The sequence below is a fragment of the Muscardinus avellanarius genome (genome assembly GCF_963383645.1).
Source record: "Muscardinus avellanarius genome assembly, chromosome: 14".
NCBI lineage: Eukaryota > Metazoa > Chordata > Mammalia > Rodentia > Gliridae > Muscardinus > Muscardinus avellanarius.
Window position 1 is genome coordinate 90,810,204 of NC_137800.1, and position 24,090 is coordinate 90,834,293.

A 24,090-nucleotide genomic window follows, 5' to 3' on the forward strand; every position below is an offset into this window, starting at 1 on the left:
CACCGGGGGTCAGAGGAGTTTCTGGAGCGACCCACAGTCACCAGGTAAGAACAGTTGCCAGCCTTGATCAGGGAATCGTTTCCTAATTCACACCACCTGCCTGAGTCTGGCCGAGAAACTCGAGACACAAGAAAACATAACTCGCGTAGCAGGGCACGGGGCCGCCAGGGCCGGGTGCAGACAGGGAGTCTCCTGGAGGTCGGGGGAAGGGCGAGCCGCCCAGCCAGGGTCATGGGTGAGGATAGTACCTTGCTTCAGCCTGGCCCCTCAACCTCGGGCCCCCTGAACTCCCCTCCTGGGTGAACTTGGATCGTGTACTTATGTCTGTTATTTAGCAGGAATGTTCCCCCGCGGTAACCTAACGCCTTTACCCTATTAAAGTGTGCAGACCTCAAAAGACCCATAAGGCAGGTATTTTTCAAGCAGCCCAGAAACAGCCCCGCTTCTGCTCGCGTTGAAGCCCAAGCGATCCAGTCCCGGTTCACCTTTTTATAGATTCGATATTATTTCTTGGGGTGCCAGCTAGTGAACCCAGGGGGGTTCTGTCATCCAGCTACCTCTTCAGCCGTTTTTCTACTTTTATTTAATGTACTTGGGATCAAAGCCAGGGGCATTCTACCTTCAAGCTGCTCCACCAACACTACCAACCCTTTTTTAAAAAAAAAATATTTTATTTTGAAACAGTCTCACTAAGTTGCTGAAGCCAGCCTCAATGCTGCAGTCCTCCTGTCTCAGCCTCCCAGTACTGGGATTACAGGTGTGTGCCACTGTGCCGGGCTCAGAGTTCCCTTTTTATATGAAGATATCTTACGACTCTACCCTTCTATCCATAATATATCAATGTTTGTTTTAATACTCTCCATATTTTTTGGAAATTTTGCTCTAGAAGGAATTTCAGGCCTGCCACTTGGATTTTTCTATTCTTCACGTGTGTGAGCACAAACTCTAGCCCTAAAGTGTGGTCTCTGCTCCTTTGTTCAGGACTGTGCTGAGTACACTACTCCTCAAAGCAAATAAGCTGGGCTTGGTGGTGCACACTTGTAGTTCCGGTACTGGGGAGGCTGAGACAGGAGGATCGCAGGCTCAAGGCCGGCCTCGGCAACTTAGCAAAGCCCTCCACAACTTAGTAAAAGCCTATTTCCAAATAAAAAATAAGATAGGTCTAGGGGTTTAGCTCAGAAGCAGAATGCCCCTGGCTTCAATCCCCAGTCCCCCCACGTACACACAGTACAGAAAGCCTCAGTTTAACCCACAAAATGCTCTGAAAGACAGGTAGCTAAAGACAAAGGTGTCCGAGGTGGGGATTTTACAAGAAATCCCGGATACAGATTTGCTAAGCTGAAACAAAGCCAGACCGAGAAACATATCATTTTGGCCCCGGTGAGGCTGAAGGACTCGGGTAAGGGCACCACCACTTGATGGAAAATTCAGTAGTAGAACCATCCCGCGCCACTTACCCGTCACCCAGAGAGCAGCGCAGATGTAAGAGCTATCGCTGTAAAGAAGTACTTATGCTCCCCAAAGGAAGACGCAAATGGTAGCCGTGGGGCGGAAAGCCTCGGGGGTGGAGTTGCCGAGAGGCCAGGACTCAAGTCTGGTGTAGTGCCCAGGAGGTAAGCAGTCGGCCGGAGTGGCAGCGATGTGTGAATACGGGGACGTTTAAACGGAACCATCTGGAGTCCTGTAAACCGGGCTTGACTTCAACACGGCCTCCCTCGGTACAGAGCCGCACGTCAAAACTGTACTTTAGACTTTTGACAAATGCTTTCCTCAGAGGCCCCAGGAAGAGTCTGAGGAGGCAAGATAACGGGACTGCCTGCCGGGAGGTGGCCCTTTGACGCCCAGAGCGACAGGTGGGTGGGGAAGCCATTACAAACCTTTAGGAACAGGAGGCTCAAAGCAGAGAGCCACAAAGGAAGGCTCTGGGCAGAAGCAGGTGTGGCGTGTACCTGTGTGATCCCAGTATTTGGGAGGCCAAGACAGGAGGATCGCAGGTTCAGGGCCAGCCTCAGCAACTTAGCAAGGCTCTCAGCAACCTAGTAAGACCCTGTTTCCAAAGAAGAAAAATCAAGCTGGGAGTGTAGCCCGGAGGTAGAATGCCTGAGTTCAATCCCCGGGACCAAAAAAAAAAAAAAAAAATAGACTCTGGGAGCCAGGCATGGTGGTGTATGCCTGCAAGCCCAGTACTTGAGAGGCTAAGACAGGAGGATTTCAGGCTTGAGGCTGGCCTCAACAACTTAGTGAGACTCTTCACACCCTAGTGAGGCCCTGTTTCAAAATAAAAAGGGCTGGGGGTGTAGCTCGAAGATGGAAAGATGGACTGCCCCTGGGTTCAGACTCAGGGCCACACACGAGACAGAGAGAGAGAGAGAGAGAGAGAGATGGTGGGAGGGGAGAGGAGGAAAGGAGGAAATAGAGAGATGGAGGAAGATGGAGGAGGAGGAGGAAGAGGAGGAGGAGGAGGAGGAGGAGGAGGAGGAGGAGGAGGAGGAAGAGGAGGAGGAGGAGATAGTGGCTCTAGGATTCTGGAAGCTGTGTTTACTACTTACTCCCCCAACCACTTCTCCCTCCAGGAGCCACACTCACCATGTTTTGTGATTCCCTGCCTCAGGGCTTTGGCACATGCAGTTCTTCCAGGTAGCGAGCTCTCCCTGCTGTAAGATCCCCTGTAGCCTGGCTCCCTCCCTCCCCGCGGACCTAGGCCCCGCTTCGTCTGCAGCCTTCGGTGGGCCTCTCTTAAGTCTCCTCTGAATGTTTTCTTCACAGCCCTCCGGGACACTGTGGTCACTCTTGTTTGCATACTTTATCAGAATGTCTAGTTTGAGCCGGGTGTGGTGGTGCCTGCCTGTGATAATCCCCGTCCTTGGGAGGCTGAGACGGGAGGATCACATGTTCGAGGACAGCCTTAGTAAGTAGTGAGACTCAGCAACCTAACAAGACCTTGTTTCCAAATAAGAAATAAAGTTAGGTTGGGAGTGCAGCCCAAAGATAGATGCCTCTAGGTTCAAGAACAGGACATCTAGGTCCTGTGGCACTGATGTCCTCCTTGAACCAGAAGGTGGCAGCAGGGGGCAGTGGCACCACAGGGAAGTCCTGAGTGAAGCCAGTCTCTCCCTCCAGAGCAACCCAGGGTCAGCAGCAGCCAAAAAGCCACAAAAACTGACTTTAAAAGTCCTCCTAAGAGCTGCGTCTTTCGAATCCCCCGAACAATCAGCCCTTGTGCCCCGGACACGGCGCCAGTCCTGCACTTGAAGCGTTTCCACAGAACTGCATTCAGTTGGTTTGAAACTCTGGGGAAGCCAGCAGCCTCTGTGTGGGTTTTAACTAGAGGACAGTTAAAGCTTTATGGGCCCGGCATGCACCTATGAGACATAACTGAGGGTCATTCTTCAACGCCGGAGAAGCCGCCTCTGGCAACAGAGGTGTTTTCCTGCCTTCGGATGGAGTGGAGCTCCCTCCCGAGACTTTTTTTGATTAGGGCAGGTGACGGCAATCATCCTGAGCAGTTAGAACTTTGGCCCCAGCCCTTCCTCAAAATGGGCACACCAGCCAGGCGTGGTGGAACATTCAGGAGGCTGAGACAGGAGGATCGTGGTTCACGGACAGCCTCAGCTACCTAGTGAGGCCCTGTGCAATTCAGTGAGACCCTGTTTACAAATAAGAATAAAGAATAGGGCCGAGGATGTGGCTCAGAGGTAGAATTCCTGGGTTCCATCCCCATTGCCGCAAAAAAAAAAAAAAAAAAAACCAGAGCCGGGCGTGGTGGGCACGCTTGTAATCCCTGTATTCGGGAGGCTGAGACCGGAGGATCGCGGTTCGCGGACAGCCTCAGCTACTTAGTGAGGCCCTCTGCAACTCAGTGAGACCCGGTTTCAAAGTAAAGAATAAAAAATAGGGCAGGGGTGTAGCTCGGAGGTCGAATGACCCTGGGTTCCATCCCCAGACCCGCAAAAAAACCCAAAAACCAGACACACCGCGGGCCTGGGGCTTCTAGCTGGTCTTCCATGAATCACACATGCTTCCAGAACGTCGCCAGGATCTTAGGCCAAACAAAGCCATCTTGCTTGTCCCCTCTGTGTGTCACTTTAGGCCAGAATGGTCTATTTGTCAGAGTCCCGACTCTTACGACACAATGCAGCGCTTTCGCGTCTTGACAGTGCAGTGTCCTCAGATGGTCCACATGGTTTTCTTTTAATCCAATAATATCGTTAAATGCGCCAGGGAGCCCTGTTCTTGCAGGAACTTTTGAGTAAGCTCTTTTGTTGAGCGAAGCGTCTTTTGTAAGGCAAATAATCAGCCACCAATTGGTTTTCGAAATCTGAGGTTTTACACAGGAGATTTTTTCAACCAGGGACCACTGGAGCCGGTGGCCTGCGCCTTTCCTTTCCTTTCCTTTCTTTCTTTTCCTTTTTTTCCCTGCCTTTGGTAACAACGGGCTGTTTCTGAGGAGACGTTCTTGGGGAGGGATGAAGGAATCGCAAATCCTCGAGACATAAATCAGTTGTGCTGGTTTGTGTCCTAATCACGCCCAGGGCGAAGTCTACGGCCTGACAAAGCGTCCAGCCTGTGCCTGAGGGCCGCCATGTGAAGTCAGGCTCAAAGACGCAGAGAACAAGGCGGGGTGGGACTTCATTACGGGCTGGTTTTGTTGTGGTCGTGGTGAGCCGAATGATAGTCCTCGCTTTTGCCTTGCATGAGTGCACGGTTCAGTGGCGTTAAACAAATCCCGTTGGCAGCGCCGTGCAACGATCGCCACTATCTGTAACCCACAGCTTTTCATCACCCTCAACAGAAACTCGGCACCGTTAGGCAACGGCCGCCTCGCCGCCCTCGGCCCTGGTGACCTCCGCTCCCTGTCCCCGCACAGGGAGCCGCTTCACACTCCCGGTTTTCTTCTCTTTCCCCTTTTCAAGCGTGAGGGGAGACGGAGGGACTCCCATTTTCTTTCCACCTTCTAGACCCTTCTGGCGGCATCTCCTGACTCCTCCTCCTTCCAGCCCTGGGATGAATTCCGGGCGCATTCGAATGGCTTAGCTGGCTGCCGGAGAGCTGCGAGCTTAACCCAAACCCAGCGGGGACAATAGGAGGTCAGCAGGTCTGGGTCTCTGCTGTGAGCTCAGGAATTGCAGGAATTCTCTGACTTGAGTCGAGGAAGCCCGCATGTGACCTGAGAGCTGTCAGGGCGCAGGACAGCAACGCAAGGAGCGCCCCCTTGGCTCCGTGGGCATCCTGGAATTCCAGCCTGTGGAGTTTGTTCTCATGGAAGAACACTGGCACTTAAAGAACAGAATTCGGCTGGGCGTGACGCTGCGCGGCTGTAGTCCCAGTGTTTGGGAAGCTGAGACAAGATCGCGTGTTGGGGGACAGCCTCGGCCACTCGACACTCCGCAACCCAGGGAGACCCTGTTTCAAAACAAAAACAGTAGAAAAGGGACAGGATGGGTCAGAGGTATCGATCCCCGTTACCTGGGTGCCATCCCCAGGGCCGTCTACAAGCGCGGGCACGCTCTCTCTCGCGCGCGCGCGCTCTCTCTCTCTCTCTCTCTCTCTCTCTCTCTCTCACACACACACACACACACACACACACACACACACGAACAGAATTAGGTCATTTGCAGGAAAATAGATAGAACCAGAAAATATTATTCTGCTAAGTGAGATCAGCCAGTCTCAGAAGGTCAAGGGTCCTATGTTTCTGGTCAGTGTAGAAACTAGAATGAAGATAGAAAACAAGAGACTCGGTGAAGGAGGAGAGAAAGCGCCTGCGTAGTGGGAGCCGACCGAGAGGGGCGGTTCAGAGAAGGTCACGTCCACGCCGGGCGTCCTGCAGTCCCTGCCCTGCCTGGGGAGGGGCCTGTGATTCAGAGGAGGGCACGTGGTGTGTGTGTCTGTCTGTGGCACTCTGAATCGCCCTCTGATATATAATTACAGTGCACCCAAAAAAGCATTTTTTAAAAAGAAAAATATTGGCTAACCCCTTCGCATCCCCTGCAGAGTTGACATCTCTGGCCCACTTGAGAGCAGAGAGGCTCCTCCACTCGCGTGTCACCTGTCACCCCCACCCGACCCAGCTCAGGTGACAGGGTCACGGCTTGTGACTGCCACGCTTCAGTGTGTTCCAAGAAACAGTTGAGAGCTGGGCGCAGTGGCGCGGGCCTGTGACCCCGGACCTGGTAGGCTGAGACAGGAGGGTCAGAGTTTTAAGGCACCTGAGTGAGGCCCTGTTTCAAAATCAAAAGGGCTGCCGGGCGCGGTGGGCACGCTTGTCATCCCCGCGCTTGGGAGGCGGAGACAGGAGGATCGCGCAGGTTCGAAGCCAGCCGCGCGCGCTGGTTTAGGAGACCCTGTTTCCAAATAAAAATGCAAAAATAGGTCTGGGAGTGTAGCCCGGAGGTAGAAGGGCTTCCAGGAACCCCAGTACCACCAAAAAAAAAAAAAAAAAAAATCAAAAGGGCTGGAGTAGCCGGGCGTGGTGGGCACGCTTGTCATCCCCGCGCTTGGGAGGTAGAGACAGGAGGATCGCGCAGGTTCAAAGCCAGTCTCTCTGGTTTAAGATACCCTGTTTCCAAATAAAAATATAAAATAGGTCTGGGAGTGTAGCCCAGAGAAGGGTTTCCAGGAAGCCCAGTACCACCCAAAAAAAAAAAAAAAAAAAGGGGCCGGAGTAATCTGGGCGTGGTGGCGCACGCTTGGCATCCCCCCCCCCCCGCGCTTGGGAGGCTGAGACAGGAGGATCGCACAGGTTCAAAGCCAGCCTCAGCTACTTAGTGAAGCTCTCAGCAACTTAGACCCTGTTTCCAAATAAAGTATAAAATAGGTCTGGGAGTATAGCCCCGAGGTAGAAAAGCCCCTGGGTTCCACCCCAGTACCAACCAAGCAGCAAACAAAACTCCAGCTGTCTGGGGGCCCCCATTCTCCACAGGACTGTGAGCCTGCCAGAGGCCCCACCATCACAGGGACAGGCGAGTCTGGTCCCCAGAGTGGTGGGAAGGAGTCGCCTCCAGAGCCACGGGCCTGGATTCTTCCACTCCCGCTGGCTGGCGGGAGCCTCTGGCCCGTTTACCTTCAAGTACATAGAAGTGGCCTCGCCTTTGAGGACCGGAGAGAGGAGCAGGGAAGAAAGACTTTCTGGCGTCTGGAATGCCTTCTTTATGTGTGGCACTGGGGATTAAATGGGGGGGTCTATCACTGAGTGATACCCCCGGCCCTATTTTATTTCGAAAAACAAGATCTGGCTAAGTTACCATGCAGTGGCCTTAAACCCATGGTCCTCCTGTCTCAGCCTCACAAGTGCCGGGCATGTGCCATGGTGCCCAGCTGCTGTATCTGGAATTCTTGAAATGGGCACCAGGCCTTTTGTGTGCCGTAGTACTGATGTGCGGGGAGAGGCGGCGGCCGGGGAGGGGACAGCGAAGGGGTGTGTTTGGGGACAGATTAAGAACGAAGTTTTGGCTGGGTTTCTTTATAAAGAAACATCCAGCCGGCAGTTAGAAATAGTTGGGGTTAAGGAAAAAGACCGGGACAAATCCATCACAAGAACGGAGTCAGGAGTCTTAGTGAACAGACAAGACGGTAATGCTAAAACCAGGCCGCCAGGGCCTGCAATCCCAGGACTTGGGAGGCTGAGATAAGAGGATCGCAGGTTCACGGCCAGCTTCAGCAACGTAGTGAGGCCCTGTTTCAAAAACAAAAAAAGGACTGGAGTGTAGGTCAAAGATAGAATGCCCCTGGTTTCAATCCCTAGTAACACACGTGCGCGCATGCGCACGCACACACATACACACACACACACACACACACACACACACACACACTTTCTCTGTCTACCTATCTATCTATATATAATTTTTTTTGTATTGGGGATTGAGGCCAAGGGCATTCTACCTCTGAGCCACACCCGCAGCCTTTTTTATTTTTTATTTTGAAAAGGATCCCACTAAGTTGCCAAGGCTGGCCTCAAACCCTTGCTCCTCCTGTCTCAGCCTCCAATGCCCCGAGGCTGCAGGCAGCGCATGCCTGGTTCATGCCGTCCTCTGCTAGCTGTCAGACCTCTGACGGCCACTTCTCTCATTCCCGATAGTGACAATTTGTGTCCTTTCTCTTCTTTCCTGACCCGTGTGGCTAAAGGTTTCTCAATATAATTGATATTCTCCTTTGGCTTTACCGACTTCTCTGTGTTGATTTTCCACAATGTATTTTCTTAATTTCTGCCCTAACCTTTCTTTTTTGCTGTTTTGTTTGTGTATGTGTTGTGTGTGCGGTACTGGGATGGAACCCAGGGACACTCTACCTCCAAGCTACGCCCCCAGCCCTATTTTCTAATCTTTATTTTGAAACAGGGTCTCACGAGTGGCAGAGGGCCTCCGTAAGTAGCGGAGGCTGGCCGCGACCCGGGACCTCCTGCCTCAGCCTCCGAGGGGCGCGTCCCACGTGGCCGCGGGCTCCGCGCTGGGCGCTTGTCTCGCGGTCCCTCCCTGAGCGGAGCCGAGCCGGGCTCCGCGTCCTTTTCGCGCAGCCAGGTGCTCACACGTCGTGATGGGCTTCGCACTCCACTCGACGTACATGCCAAGTTTTCTTTTGGGTTTCTCTTTGACCAGTGAGTTATTGAGAAGTGTATTATCTAGTTTCCAAATATTTGGGGATTTTCCAAGACTCTTTCTACTATTGACTTGTAATTTAATTCCATTGTGGTGAGAGAACATTTTTTTTAACAACTTGAATCTTTTAAAATTTATCAAGACTTGTTTTATGGCCCAGAATATGGCCTATTTTGGTAACTGTTCCTTGTGTGTTTGGAAAGAATGTACATTCTGCTGCTGTTGGACAGTGTCGTCTATAAATGTCAAGTAGACCGGGTTGATGGATGGCGCTTCTCTTTTCTTTTTGTAGTGCTGAGGACTAAACCCCAGGCACTTTACCTCTGAGCTGAGCCTTGGCCCCTTTTATTTTGACACTTTGTGTGTGTGTGTGTGTGTGTGTGTGTGTGTGTGTGTGTGTGTGTGGTGCCAGGGATGGAGCCCAGGGGCATTCTACCCCTGAACTACACCCCAGCCCTATTTTTTATTCTTTATTTTGAAACCGGGTCTCACTGAGTTGCGAAGGGCCTCACTAAGTAGCTGAGGCTGTCCGCGAACCACGGTCCTCCTGTCTCAACCTCCCGAATGCTGGAATGACAAGGGTGCGCCACCACGCCCGGCTTATTTTGACTCTCAAAATAAGCTCTCACTAAATTATTGAGGCTGGCCTCAAACCTTTGGTCTTCCTGCCTCAGCCTCCCAAGTACTAGGTTACGGGCATGACCCAGAGCCCTGGCTTATACCGAGCCGCTGGGTGCCATGTGCAGTGCTGTAGTTTTCTTCAGATTTCCTGTGCCTGGGGCTCGTTGGGCTTGGATCTGTGGGTTGATAGTTTTACTTTTATCAGCTTTAGAATTATTTTTTTACAGTACTGAAAATTGAATGCAGGGCTTTGCAGCCCTGCTACGGCAGGTCCTCTGAGCTGCATCTCCGGCTTTGTCTTTGTTTGTGGTGCTGGGATTTGAATCCGGGGTGTTCTACCTCTGAGCTGCCCTCCCAGCCCTATTTTGAACGGAGTCTCAGTAGGTTGATGAGAATCTCACCACTTGCTGAGGCTATCCTCAGACTTGTGACCTTCCTGTGGCCCCCCAGTACTGCGATTGGCAGTGCACCGCCACACCTGGCTACAGTAGCGTTCCTAAACACGCTTTTGCTAAGATACCACCATTTCCAGATCTTCTCATTAAGATTTGCGAATCAAGCCGGGCGTGGTGGCGCACACTTGTGATCCCAGTACTTGAGAGGCCGAGACAGGAGGAGCTCAGGTTCCCGGCAGCCTCAGCTACTTAGGTCCTCCGCAACTCAGTGAGAGCCTGTTTCAAAATAAAGATTAAAAAGTAGGGCTGGCGGTGTCACTTGGAGGTAGAACGCCCCTGGCTTCCATCCCCAGTACCAAATAGTAATAACAATAATAAGGAGAACAGCGATAGCCGGCGCTTGCCCGGCGCGGAGCCCCGTCCAGGAACTCCTCAGCAACCATGCCGTCCTCTCTCCCTAAGGCTTAGCGCTCTTGCTCTCCTGCTTTCCAGATGAGAAGTGGAGGCCCGGGGGAGAGGCCACTTGTCCAGGGTTGCCAGCTTGAGCCAGAATTCAGAATTCAAGCTCCAGCTCGTGGCCCCGGGGCCCGGCACTGGGGTGCAGCCGGCGCCCCCTCATCTTTGTTTCGCTTGCTTGGGGCTGGAGATGAGTCCAGGGCCTCCTGTGTACTAGGCAGGTGCTCTCCCCTTGAGCCACACTGTCGCGGCCCTAGGGCTCTGACCAGCACAGCCTAGGGAAGAAACACACGAACGCCGACTCTGCTGATGAAGCTCCTTCCTCTTTAATGCTCTCTCAACGCCCTCTCGGGTAAAAACAACATCCGTCTTCTCTCCCCTCCTCATCGCTCCACCAACCCTCCTCGCTTCCCCGCTAGGGCATGCGCATTTTCAACCATCTCCTGGGCGGGCAGGTGGGAGCACGAGGCGCTGCGTCACTGACCATCCGTAGGGCGCCTGATAGGGCTCACTGCGCAGGCTCAGGGCACCCCAGCCTCCTGAGCCTCGTGACTTGGCTGCAAGTCTAGGCGCCATCTTGAGTCCACGCTGGCAACAAGCCTGGGTGCCATCTCGGTCCAGCCGAGTGGGCCCCGACACCACACCCCGACCCCATCTTTATTTTACTCTTGGTACTAAGAACTGAATTTTGGGACGTTCTGCTGCTGAGCCACCCCCAGCCCTATTATTGTTATACTTTTTTTTTTTTTTTTGGTGGTACTGGGGATCCTGCAAGCCCTTCTACCTCTGGGCTACACTCCCAGACCTATTTTATAATTTTTATTTGGAAACAGGGTCTCTTAAGCCAGCGCGGCTGGCTTCGAACCTGCACGATCCTCCTGTCCCCGCCTCCCAAGCGCGGGGATGACAAGCGTGCGCCACCACGCCCGGCTATTGTTATACTTTTTAAACAAGATCTCACTAAATTGTGGAGGCTCTCTGTTAAGTGCTGAGGCTGGCCTCAAACCTGCGATCCTCCTGTCTCAGCCTTCCAAGTACTGGGATTGTAGGACTGCACCACCAGGCCCAGCCTAGCCCCATCTTTGAGGCCTGTGCGGGAGAGGAGCCTCCAACAGGAGCCCTCTCCTGCTATTCTCCGCTTCTCTTCCCATCACTGCTGGTACACGGTCGTGGTCGCCGTGTTCTCGGGAGTGAGATCCTGTGTGGTCCAGGAGGAGAAGGAGCAGAGGAGCCGTGAGGGACCCCACCCTCCCAGGGCAGGTTGGGGCAGTTCCTCTTCCCACCACCCACTTGCTCTTGGAGCCAGCTGGCAAAAGGGAGCCAGGGGAGGCCGAGAGGCAGGTGGCGGGGTCCCACGTCCTGGGGAGCACCGGCTTCTGGGGCCCCGCCTCCCAAGGCTCAGCCAACCGGATGTTCCTGTCGCTTGCCGGAATTTGGCCGGATCTACAGAGATAAGATCAATCTGACCTTAATTCCTCAAATGTAATTTATGGGCATGCCTCCTGTGCCACGGCACGTCTGGCTATCCGCAATCTAGCAATTATTTACGTAAACACAGCATCCTGCCTTTGCGGGTTATAATTGCAATATAAGAAGAGGGACTTACACTTCGGGTCGGCCCGAAGCCGTCTTTGAAAATACCCCACCTGCGTCTTTGAAATCTCCCATGTGGTTCAGGGAGAACTTTTTTTTTTTTTTTTTTTTTTTTTTTTTTTCGTTTGTGGTACTGGGAACTGAACCCAGGAGTGTTCTACCTCTGAACTACACCCCCGGTCCTGTCTTTTGTATTTTGGAACAGGGTCTCACCTAGTTGCTGAGGGACTCGATAAGTTGCAGACGCTGGCCTTGAACTTGCGATCCTCCTTCTCAGACTCCCAAGTACTGGAATTACAGGCACACTCCTCCCTGCCCCAGCTGGGGATAGCATTGGACACCCTCACCCCAGTTTCCTTTTCTCTCCTCTAGCAAGCATGAGTACACTTACTCCCCAAAGACCCCTAGGGTGTGAGGCTCTCCCAGATCATGGTGTGGAGATAGCCCAGTCATCTTGGCTGGACTCAAACCAAGGGCCTAGGGTGAAGGCCTGGGTTAAGGGTCTCTGCTCTGTCTGTTGGGACATGAGCGCTCACAGCCCTTCAAAGAATAAACGGGATTAGGATTTTGATGCTATTTGGGGAAAAGGAGAGGTAACTGGCGAAAGAGAAGAGTCTGCTTTTCACCACGCCAGTTCCTGGGAGCCTTCGTAACACACACAGACCCACACTCTCCTCCTCCTCCCTTTCTCTTCCTCTCTCCCTCTCCTCTCCTCTCCCCTCCTCTCCTCTCTCTCGATCGCCCCAGGAGGGTTAGGGGAAAGAAACTGAGCGGACTGAGCCTGGCGGAGGCGCTCCGGGGTGGCTGGGGGCGGCTGCCGCATCTGTAAATAACATTAATTTAATTTCTGAAAGCCTGGATTGTTTCCCAAATGACTCCACCGAGCCCCTGGCTTTGCGTCTACTTCTGTGTCCTCTCCGCGCAGGCACCAGGGCTGGGACGGTCTCCCCGCTGGGCAGGGCCGGCCTGCGAGGAATCGGTCCGAGGAAGGAGGAATCTTTAACAATCAAAGCGTTTGGGGAGGAACAGCCACCCTCGGGCGGCCCTGCTGCCAGCGGGGCACTCATTTCCTCAGAAGCCGGGGGAACCTCTTCACCTCAGTTTCCCCGTCTGTAAAGTGGGGTTCGTCCGTTTACTGCTGCAGCAGCCACTGGGAGGCTTTAATTGGGCAATGGTTGGGGAGCCCTTTGATGTAGTAAGTTTTATGAACTTACAGGGATTGCCCGAGGTCAGAAAAAGCAGTTAAACCCAGGAGAGAAGAAAGAAAGGGAAACCTCCAGCGTCCTGATGCCGGGAGCGGAGAGCCGGGCCGCGGCCGGGCGCGATGCTGGGGTCCTGCCTCCAGAAGGAGCTCGGCTGTCCCATGTGCGCTGTGAAGGTTGGCCTGTGGCCTTGCTGGATCAAATCCCGTCCTCCTCTGACCCCACCAAGGGGCTTTTGAATTATTTTGGTGTTCATTCGAGGCCCTAGGAAGCGAATTGAGTAATCCCCAGTGTCAGCGGGTGTGGTGATGCACAAGGCCCAGTACTCAGGAGGCTGAGCCGGGAGAATCACAGGTCCGGGGCCAGCCTCAGGGACTTAGTGAGGCTCTCAGCAATTAGGGAGACCCCCTTTCCAAATTTAAAAAATAAGAAGGGCTAGAGGTGCAGTTCAGAGGTAGAATGCCCCTGGGTTGGACCCCAGCTCCACCAAAAAAGAAAAAAAAGGAGGAAGAGACGGAGAGATAGAATTCTCCAGTCTTTGGATTCCTGCTTCCCAGCAACCTAATAAAGACAGATGTCAAGGTCTGGGCCACAGCCAGGACTCACGAGCAGAGGACTGGAGAGTAGCACCCATCAAAGGTAGAAACGGAGCTTTTTCCTGGCTCCATCCCTCGCGGCTGGGCAGACCAACCTAGACCCTCACGCCAGCTGCACCTCTGTCCCACTCCATAAAGATGATTCCAACCAGACGTCCTTGCTTCAAGGCCCAAGTAATCAAGACTTGGGCTTCAAAAACGCACTTAGATTATAAAGCACGGTCATAGCATTCGCTCCTGTAATTCAGAACAAACGCCTAACTTTTCCTTCAGTTACACTTGAAAATCTCAGTGACTTGAGTAATTGTTCAAGTCATACAGCACAAAGCCTCCCACCACCCACCTCTTTCTCCTTTCTAGGTTTTTCTGTTTCGTTTTGTCTCGCGGTACTGGGGATAGAACCCAGGGGCATTCTGCCTCCAAGCTACACCCCCAACCCCAGTTTTTAGTTCTTTATTTTGAAACCGGGTCTCACTAAGTAGCGGAGGCTGGCTGTGAACCTGCAATCCTCAGGTCTCGGCCTCCCAAGTACAGGGGTCGCAGCGCGCGCCACCCTCCCGGCTCTCTTCCCGATGCCCTCAGATGGGTTTCCTCACCTGGAGAGGGAGGTGGCTTGTGATGGAGGGCAAACCACATCGCAAGAGCACGTGCTGGGGACCAAAGCCCAGCTCCGCTGTGCAGCCAGCTCCTGGCGCCTCCGGAGCCTTCACTGCCTTTTCTTCGGGACCCGCAAGCACATAGTTGGGAATGTGTCAGCCCCCAACCAACAGCCGAGTTGCTTATAACTGCTTGGGTCACTTTCCTTCCAAAATGGAGGCCGAGACCAGAAAGATCACAGGTTCGAAGTTGACCTCAGCAACTTAGGCTCTCAGCAAAGTAGCGAAACCCCGTTTCCAATTTTAAAAAAAGGTGCGGGGCCACATTATACCCCTGAGAGTCAAAGCGTTATTTTTCAAAGGCTGAGTTCAGGTCAAGTTTGTTAAAATGTGCACCAAGTCCTGTGAGTAATTTAAAGGACCCCACTTGCCTTTTCGTAATTAGCCAAGCGACCCATTTTTCGTGTGGTTTTCTGTGCCTGTGTTTTAGTTTCTGATACACAGGTAAACCCTTACTTACTGCTGTCAAGGAAGTGCAATCACAGTTGTGCTACAAGCGCTTGGTGTTTCTTGTCCAGGTTTCCTGCCCAAATCACTGCTCAGCGCCCGTCGTTTTTCTAGACAGACGACGTCACCGGGGTCGGGAGTGGTTCTGGGGGGGAAGCTTATTTTAGAGCCGTGGCTTTTTTTTTAAGTACCTTTGATAGGCGCTTCTGTTATTGAAGGCAGTCTTCGTATGACACATCAGAACTGGGCTTTCACAGCATTAAAAAAAAGCAATTTACATCTAAGAAGAAATGGCAAACAGTGATTAAATCAAAGCGGCCCTCTGCAGCCTCCCTCCCTCGCCCCATCTGAACACAGCCCCGTTCCGGTTTTGCAGCTGGGCTCAGCCTGTCTGCTCTGGACCCCAGACCTCGCACCCTATAAATCGTCCCGCCCTCGCCCTGGAGTTGCTGACTATATGTATTTCGGGGCCGGCATTAATTCCCTCGTCCTTGGCTGGTGACATTAAGATTTGTAACTGATAGAATGTGTTTTTAATGTATTTCCTGCAGGTTGCTATTAAAGAAAAGTAATTCTTCTGAACTTGCAAAAGGTTCTGCCTCCATTAAAAAAGAAAGCGAGAGAGAGAGAGAGAGAGAGAGAGAGAGAGAGGGGAAGGCAAGTGAGGCAGAGTTTCCCGGGCCTTGGGCTCCGGGCCTGGACCCCTGCTCGGCCGCCACCGCTCTTCCTCCCGCGGCCCGGCCGGCGCGCGCCGCACCTCCGTTTCCCTGGCTATGAGATGAAGATAAATATTAGTCTAGGAGATGAGGGTGTGAGGATTAATTGGTCGGTGCCTCAGGAGGCCTTTTGAAGATGAAAGGCACTTTGCAGGTGCTAAGTAAACTCATAACATGTCTGGCTTTAATGAGCCCGGCGAAGCCGGTGGGGACGGGCGGCTGGGGATGAACGGTGCCCAGCCCGAGCCGCCCGCACGGGCGCCACGGGAGGCGGTGCCGCCGCTCCCTGGGCTCCAGCCATCGCCCTCTCCTCGGCTCCTGGCGCGGGGCCCGGCACATGGCTTCTCTAGAAATACTGAGGGGACTCACTGGAATCCACCCAGGCGCTCAGGACACGACGGCTCGGCGGGTTACCTAGCCTGCCACGGGGGCAGTCAGCGCCGTCTTGTGGGGGGAGTGGGGGTTACCGTCGGCGCATCGGCCAGACTCGGGGCTCCTGGGTCCCGCCTGGTCCTCTGGGCGAGCCCGCGATGCTGCGGGGCCTTCGATGCTGCGCCTGGCGACGGAGGCCCGGCGAGCCGCGTCGCTGAGAGCCAGCCAGCTCCCTCACGAAGCCCGCCTGTGCCTGCGCGTAGCAGAGCCCCGGCGTGTGAGTGCACAGCTCACACGTGGATGGACACCTGCGGATTTGTCCAGCCAGAGCAGAGCTGCCCCCAGAGGTGCGACGCAGGAGAGGGACAGGAGAAAAGCCAGTGCAGCCGGCGCGGGGCTGGGCGGTGCGGCTCGCTTCACGCCTGGCCAGGTGCTGGCCTTGGGAAGCTGGCCTGACCGGCTGGGGCGACGGGGGTTGGGATGTGTGGTACTCTCGCAAGGTACCCCTGCTGCACCTCACTACTCAGAGGCTGTCAGAGCTGTAAGTTGTGCAGTATTGTCATTTTGTAACGGTCTGGGGATTAAAACCAAGGGCATTCTACCTCTGAGCTGCATCCCAGCCTCACGAAATTGCCGAGGCTGGCCTCCAACTTGCTAGCCTCTTGTCTCAGCCTCCCAAGTACTGGGGTCACAGGTGTGCGCCACCACGCCCGGCTTGGAGCCATAAGGTTTGAATACTAACATACCGGACATCCTGAGAGTGTTCCGGCCTGGGGCAGGCGGAGGGGCGTCTTAGAGGACTGGGCTGTATTGTTGCTGTTCTGGGCAATCAACAACCAAATGAATCCAAGCACGTGGAGACTGCCCCAGCCCCCACTGATGAGCCAGGAGGGGAAACTGAGGCCCGCTGGAGCGTGTGTTCAGCCCCAGCACTGTGACATCACAGCTCAGATACTGATATAGGAGGGGGAGGAGCTGAGAGCGGGCAGGGAGGCCCCTGGTCAGACCAGAAATATCTTTAGCAACTGCTGTTGGTGATGGAAAGGGAAACGGAATTTTGTCTAAATATTATGTTGTTTTGAGAAGTCTGACTAATGTGAAAGTCCCTCTCGAGGCCACGACGCCGAAATTAGTTTCCACACCCACATGTTGACGAGGCCTTGGAGAGCACACTTCCCGGTAGATCCTGATTCAGGCACCTGGGAGCAGCGCTTCCCGGTACAGCCCGGGAGCTGTGAGCCGGGGACCCAGCCAAGAATGACCCCGCGTCTGTTTATGAAAAGGTAAACAGCTCCCAAGGGAGGCCCAGGGCTCAGCGGGCCCCACACGGCCCGCCAGGAGAGGACGCTTCCAAGGAGACCCGGCCACGGCTTCTCCAGGACCGACCCCATAGCCCCATCTCTGACCTCCTCTCAACAACAGGAAGAAGGGAGGAGCCAGGTGCAGTGGCACACGCTGCCGCTGCCGTCTCCGCACCCGCACCTGGGGGCTGAGACAGGAGGATTGCAGGTTCGAGGCCAGCCGCAGCAACTTAGTGAGCCCCTCAGCCAATCAGCGAGACCTGGGAAATGTCTCCACCATAGGAGAGAGTTCATGTCCTGCCCCCGGGACACACATGGCCACATCAAGGGACATTTTTGGTCACACAGGGAGAATGGCTGATAGTAGGTATCCAGGGACACTGCTAAAGGTCCCATGTGCACAGGACAGCCACCCACGAGAGGGAACTGTCCAGGACTCGGGCGTTGCCGGCTCAGTGAGAGTGCTTGTCTTACAGGCACAGGGCCTTGGGACTGGTCGTAGTGAAGGAGGAAGAGGAGAAGAGGAGGAGGAGGAGGAGGAGGAGGAGGATAGTGCCAGGTCAGGAAAGCCTGCTGTAATCGGGCAGCTGACCCAGGAGACCTGTCACAAAAGGAAGAAGGGGCAGAGGACCCGCAGCACTCCCTGCTGCCCGCACCCAGCAGCTCTGTGATCGCCGAGGATTAGCTGGAGGGTCTCCCCAGGGCTCCTCTCCCGCGGGATCCACAGGCCTCGTGGGCTCTCAAGCAAGGTCACACAGGACGGGAGGATGGTGGCGAGGCAGGCCCGAGGTCCCAGCCCCAGGGTGGCCCACGGGGAGCCAGAGCCGCAGCCTCCTGGGGGCCCAGGTGGGGTGCCCGGGCCCTGCCGCAGCACCTTCCCAGAGGTTTCCCTTCAGCTAACCAGAGACCTTTCACGTCCATTTCTGCTTGGTTCTGTTTTCAAGGAGATGAGATCTGACTTAAAAAAAAAAAAGAAGAGTGAGAGATAAGGGGCTTTAATTTCCAGGAAACATATCACAATAAATCTTGGGGATATTTGCCCAGCAAAGCTAAATGACCTATCTGCAACCCCTGCATGAGAAAGTGGTTAGCACAGAAGAGCAGGTAAAGACCCAAATATTTTTCAGTACTTTCCTACGGTGCACACCCGTAATCCTAGTACTCAGGAGGCTGAGACAGGAGGAGTGCAGGTTTGAGGCCGGCCTCAGCAACTTAGCAAGACCCTTTTTCCAAATGAAAAAATCAGTCTGGAGGGGTAGCTCGGAGGTAGAAGGCCCGTCTCTATCCTCCCTCCATCCCAGCCTGACCCTCGCAGCTTCTGAGTCCAGGTGACTTCAGGTGGGGCAGCGCGTGCAGACCAAGCCCCCTCCAGAGCTGTGGGCTGTGGGGCTTCTACAGCCTCCAGAAACTGTTCTCAGCACTTGATAGACGTCACCTCCCCACGGAGTCTTCTGTAATCCTCCTTATACAAAGGCCCAGAGACGAGGCAACTTCCCTGGGCCACCCCTGACGCGGAGGCAGAGACTGACCCTGGAGCCTCGGTTTCCCACACGTCTCTCTATCTGGAAAGACGACCAGATGGGTCAGCAGCCTGTTTTGAGCGTCTCCGCCTCCGGCCCTTGCTCTGTTCTCTCACCCACGAGCCAGTTTTGGTCCGTGGGTAAGTGCTACAAAGAGCGGAGCGAGCCAGCCCTCGCTCCCGGCCAGGATGAGCAGAGGCGCAGGGCGGCCACGCGGCCAGCCAGCAGCACGAGGCCCGCTTCCCTCTGCCCGACAAATGAACAGCGGGTGCCGCAGACCCGGCCAGGAGAGCTGAGCCTCCAAGCTGGGGAGCGGCCCGGGAGCGGGAGGCGCCAGGTTCTCATCGCCGTCCACGCCTGGGGCGGCAGCCAGGAAACTGACCCGGGAAGAGAGGTTGATTTTGCCGGTGTGACGGACACAGTGGAGACTTGGACACGTGTTCTCGGAACCCACTGGGTAGCTGCTCTTTTTAATTAATTAATTTATTTATTTGCGGGTCTGGGGATGGAACCCAGGGACATTCAACCTCCGAGCTACACCCCCTGCCCTATGTTTTATTCTTTATTTTGAAACAGGGTCTCACTAAGTAGTTGAGGCTGGCTGGGAACTGTGATCCTCCAGTCTCAGCCTCCCGAATGCTGGGACTACAAGCGTGCGCTACTACTCCCGGCTTATTTATTTTTGCAGTACTGGGGATGGAACCCAGGGAGCCACAAGTCCACCAAAGGCTGCAAGCCGGTGCCGGTCAACAGGAAGCCCGTCCCGGCCCTGCGTCTTGTGTCCCGTGACTCTCACTGCGGGGGGGACTTCTGGGGGCCGGTGGGAGCCAGAGGCAAGGGGCTAGGCGCCCAGACCCCAGCAGCCACGCCAGGGAATGACCTCCACCCTCTGAGGCAGGTGGCGTGTCCAGTGGCAGGGGCTCAGATTTTCCCAGGCTGGGTCTCCCACGGAGGGGCTCTGCAGTCCCTTGCCCATGAGCCAGCGAGGGCGAGCGTGGCGCCGTTGGGAGGCTGCCACTCTGCCCCACCCAGCTCTCGTACCTGCCGTGGCCCGGGCAGGGCTGAGCACCGAGAAAGACGGTTTGCTTGGCTGTAAAAATGGCGCCAAGACTTTGGAGCCTGCACCGCAATATATCAGTAGCATAGAAACCTCATTCCCAGCGGCCCTAAAGTATAAGCGACCTGACAGAGGAAGGGGGTGTCCACACAGGAGGGTACATCCAGCTTCTGGGTGTGAGGGCGCACGCCATGGTCCCAGGACTTGGGAGGCTGAGACAGGAGGATTGCAGGCTCGAGGCCAGCCTCAGCAAGTAGCAAGGCTCGCATCAACCTAATGAGACCCTGTTTCAAAATAAAGAATAAAAAATGGGGCTGGGGTGTAGCTTGGAGATAGAATGCGCCTGGGTTCAATCCCAGGTGCCAAAAAAAAAAAAAGAAATTTAAAACTGATTCAGCCATAACTGGAATGAAGTGTTGATCTCCATTGCATCATGGATGAGCCTTGGAATGTTAAGAGGCCCAGCTGCACGACTCGGCTGGAGAGGCCGAGACGACCGGAGGACTGCAGGCTCGAGGCCAGCCTCAGCAAGCCCTTCAGAAATAAATACTTAGAGCCGGGCGTGGTGGCGCACGCTTGTCATCCCCGCGCTCGGGAGGCGGAGACAGGAGGATCGCGCAGGTTTGAAGCCAGCCGCGCTGGCTTAAGAGACCCTGTTTCCAAATAAAATATAAAATAGGTCTGGGAGTGTAGCCCGGAGGTTGAAGGGTTCCATTCCCAGTACCACACACACACACACACACACGCACACACACACACACACACACACACGAAAGCGATCAGACACACAGGAACACGTTGTCTGGCTCCACTTATAAGGAATGCTGAGAATAGGAAAATCCACAGAGAAAAGCCCCGAGTGGCTGTTCGGGCCGGGCCGGGCGGGGCGGGAGGGGCTGGCGGGTAGGGGGTTTCTTAAAGGAAGATGAGAATTTGCTAGAATAAGGTAGTGGTCGTCGTTGCACAACATTGTAAATATCCTTAGAAACCACAGAATTGTGTTGTGCACATTAACAGAATGATTTTTATGGTATGTGAATTACATTTCAATAAAACCACTTTTAAACATGGCAGCTGAATGCAGTGTGTGGTCCTCGATTGGATGCCGTCCTGTAAACCCAGCGTAAAGGCAGCATGGAGACAGCGAGGGACCTTGAAAATGGACAGCGTGCTGGGTCATCGCATTGTGTCAGATTTAACGTCCTGAGCCAAGGTCCTGGGGCCATGTCCCCATCCTGGGGGAGGCCTGCCCAAGTGTTTGGAGGGAAGTGGCACCGTGTCTGCTGCCGAGAGCAGCAGGCTGGCACACCTGCTCGAGGCGGCACAACTGAGATGGTTAAGAATGACAGACGAGCCGGGCGCGGTGGCCACGCCTGTCATCCCCGGGCTTGGGAGGCGGAGACAGGAGGATCGCGCAGGTTCGAAGCCAGCCGCGCTGGCTTAGGAGACCCTGTTTCCAAAAATAAAAAAGTATAAAATAGGTCTGGGAGTGTAGCCCAGAGGTAGAAGGGCTTCCAGGAACCCCAGTACCACCAACAAGAAAAAAAAAGAATGACATCCAGCCCCGCGTGGGGGCGCGCACCTGTCATCCCAGCACTCAGGAGGCTGAGACAAGAGCATCCAGTTCGCGGACAGCCTCAGCTACGTAGTGAGGCCCTGTTTTGAAAGAAAAAAAAATAAAAAATAGGATTGAGGGTGTAACTCGGGGGTAGAATGCCCCTGGGTTCAATCCCAGCACAAAAAGGGGGGCATCTTCCTACTTTTCTATTATGGGTCTGTCTCCAGTTTGCCTGGACACGTTGACCTTCTGTTGCTTAAGAAGATATGGAGCCGGGCGTGGTGGCACACACTTTGAATCCCAGGCCTTGGGAGGCTGAGACAGGAGGATCACAGGTTCAAGGCCAGCCTCAGCAATTTAGTGAGACCCTGCTTTAAAACAAAAATCAAAAGAGCTGGGGTCTAGCTCAGAGGTAGAAAGCCCCTCCTGGGTTTAATCCCCGGTACAAAAAGGAGAGGTAGAGGAAGAAGGAGGGGGAGGAGGGGATTGGAGGTGGCAACTAGCAGCCTCTGTCTCAGTCTTCAAAATCAAGAGTGAGCCGGGCGTGGTAGCCACGGTTGGAATCCCAGCATTCGGGAGGGAGGCTGAGACAGGTCCACGGACAGCCTCAGCTACTTAGGCTGTTTCGAGAAATAAAAGGACAAGCCGGGTGCGGTGGGCACGCTTGGAATCCCAGCATTCGGGAGGCTGAGACAGGAGGATCGTGGTTTGCGGACAGCCTCAGCTACTTGGTGAGACCCTCTCCAACTCGGTGAGACCCTGTTTCAAAATAAAGAATTTTTGTGTGTGTGTGGTACTGGGGGTGGAACCCAGAGGCTTTCTACCTTTGGGCTACACTCCCAGACATATTTTATATTTTATTTGGAAACAGGGTCTCACTAAGTTGCTGAGAGCCTCACTAAGTAGCTGAGGCTGGCTTCGAACCTGTGCGATCCTCCTGTCTCAGCCTCCCAAGCGCGGGGATGACAAGCCTGCGCCACCACGCCCAGCCAAAATAAAGAATTTTTTAAAAAAAGGGCTGGGGATGTAGCTCGGAGGTACAGTGCCCCTGGGTTCTACCCCCAGTACCTCAAAAAAAATTTTTAAAAATTTAAAAGTGCACCTGGGGTCAGAGAAGATGAAACGGGAACTGGGAAAACCCGCTCTGACCTTGAGCTCCTGACCACGGGAAGCCGGGAGCCCGGAGCCTGGCCCGGGCTGAGCTGCAGGAGGCTCCGAGACCCACTGTGCGCAGGCCTGGTGAGCCCAGGGCGCCCCCAGGGGCCTCAGCGAGGACGAGCTGCCTGGAGGAAGGAGAGGCCGCACTCCAGGCAGAGGAGCCTCCGCTGCCACCGGGCACCAGTGCGCAGGCCGCGTGAAACCCGGGGCTTCAGCCCTCAGGCAAACAAAGGCGGGCAGCGCGGCCACGAGCTGGAATAACCTCCACGCAGTCCATCAGCCAAGGCGCTGGCCAGGCCTGCGGTGCGGGGAGAACCCGAAACTCCAGCCGGGTCTGTCGATTAAGCAGTTTGTCACCCCAGGCCCAGCCTCAGGCTTGTTTGGAGCCAGGAGTGGCCCTGGGCCGGCCCAGGCCAGGCCCCTTGTGTGAGGCTTGCTCTGTCCGCAGTGTCCACCCGGGAGCGCGGTGATAAGTAAAATAAAAAATTAAATGCGAGTAAAATAAAAATAATGTGCGTACGGCGGAGTGTGAAAAACACGAGAGAGGTCCGGTACACATGGCATGTAAAGTTTTAATGGCACGGCTCTCCCGGGGATCAGGGCGAGGCACTGTGGGGCCCGCGCGCCTGTCCGAAGCTTGAGGACGTGGGCTCCTTTTAAAGGCATGCATCCCGCGAGATGAGGGTTTACTCGCGGGAATGCCCAATTCTCGCGGGGGTTTCAGCCCCTCCCTTGCCCTGCAGAGGTCATGTGACACAAAGTCACAAGAGTGCAGGACCCAACTTAACATTCCGGCCTTTTGATGGTAGGGATAATGGATGACGATTGGACCCTCTAGCTTCTTCCTGCTGTCAAGGGGCGTCGTCAGGGGCCCCAGGCTGGGAGGAGTCGGGAGTCCAGTCCCCCAGAAGGGGGTGCAGGTGGGTGCATAGCTGCAGTGCGAATTGGAGGTTACCCTGGACAGCTTAGTGATGTGCGCTTGAGGAGGCTTGAACAGGCAAGGGCTATTAAAGAAAAAAAACAAATTATGAGATTGAGCAGGCGACCAAAAAGGAGACTGGTTTACTCAGTACCTGGAGAGCTACCCTGAGCTGGCAAAGAGGATGGAGGTTGAGGGATCCAGGAGCCATCAGTCTTCAGCCAGGCTGAGTAGGGCCAGCGGCGGGGCCTGGTCTGGAAAGGTGCTCCCCCTGTGTTGAGGCACCTGGGGCTCACCCTTTTCCAAGGGCATTGTTCCAGTGGCCCTCCTGGCCACATGCCGAGCAGTTAGGCGTGGCTTTGCCCCACTTGAGGCAGGCTCCTGGAGGTAGTTGTTGTTGCAGTCCTCCACACCTAGGTGGCGCTCCAGGGGGCTGAGCCGCCACCGCCAGCCGAAGGGCAGCTACCAGGGATCTGCTTTTTGGCAAAGTCAAGAGTGTACGCTCCATTTCCGCCTGTTTCTCTCTGGAATTAAAACTTAGATGCTATGTTAAGGTTCTGTCAGCTGCGACGGACCTATACTCACAAAGAGCAAGTCCCGAGACGGGTGTCCAGCAAGAATGGCAACGCGGACTCCGCACGGGCAGACAGAGAGTGTCGCCCCAGCCCCGGCCTGTCGTTTCCCGCAGCACCTAGGGCGCGCCCGAGCGGGCCACCCAGCAAAATTGCAGTCTGGCGCAGGCCAAGATGGTGACTGTGACATCACCAGGCAGTGACTATGCGCCATCACAAAATGGCAGCTGGCAGGAAAATAAATGGAAGCTGATGGGGGAGAGCATTTGGAGGGATACCAGACCACTTATAAAAGTTCCTAACTATTCCTGGGCCACCGCAACCTATTTCCCAACTCGTATCAAGGCAGACAGG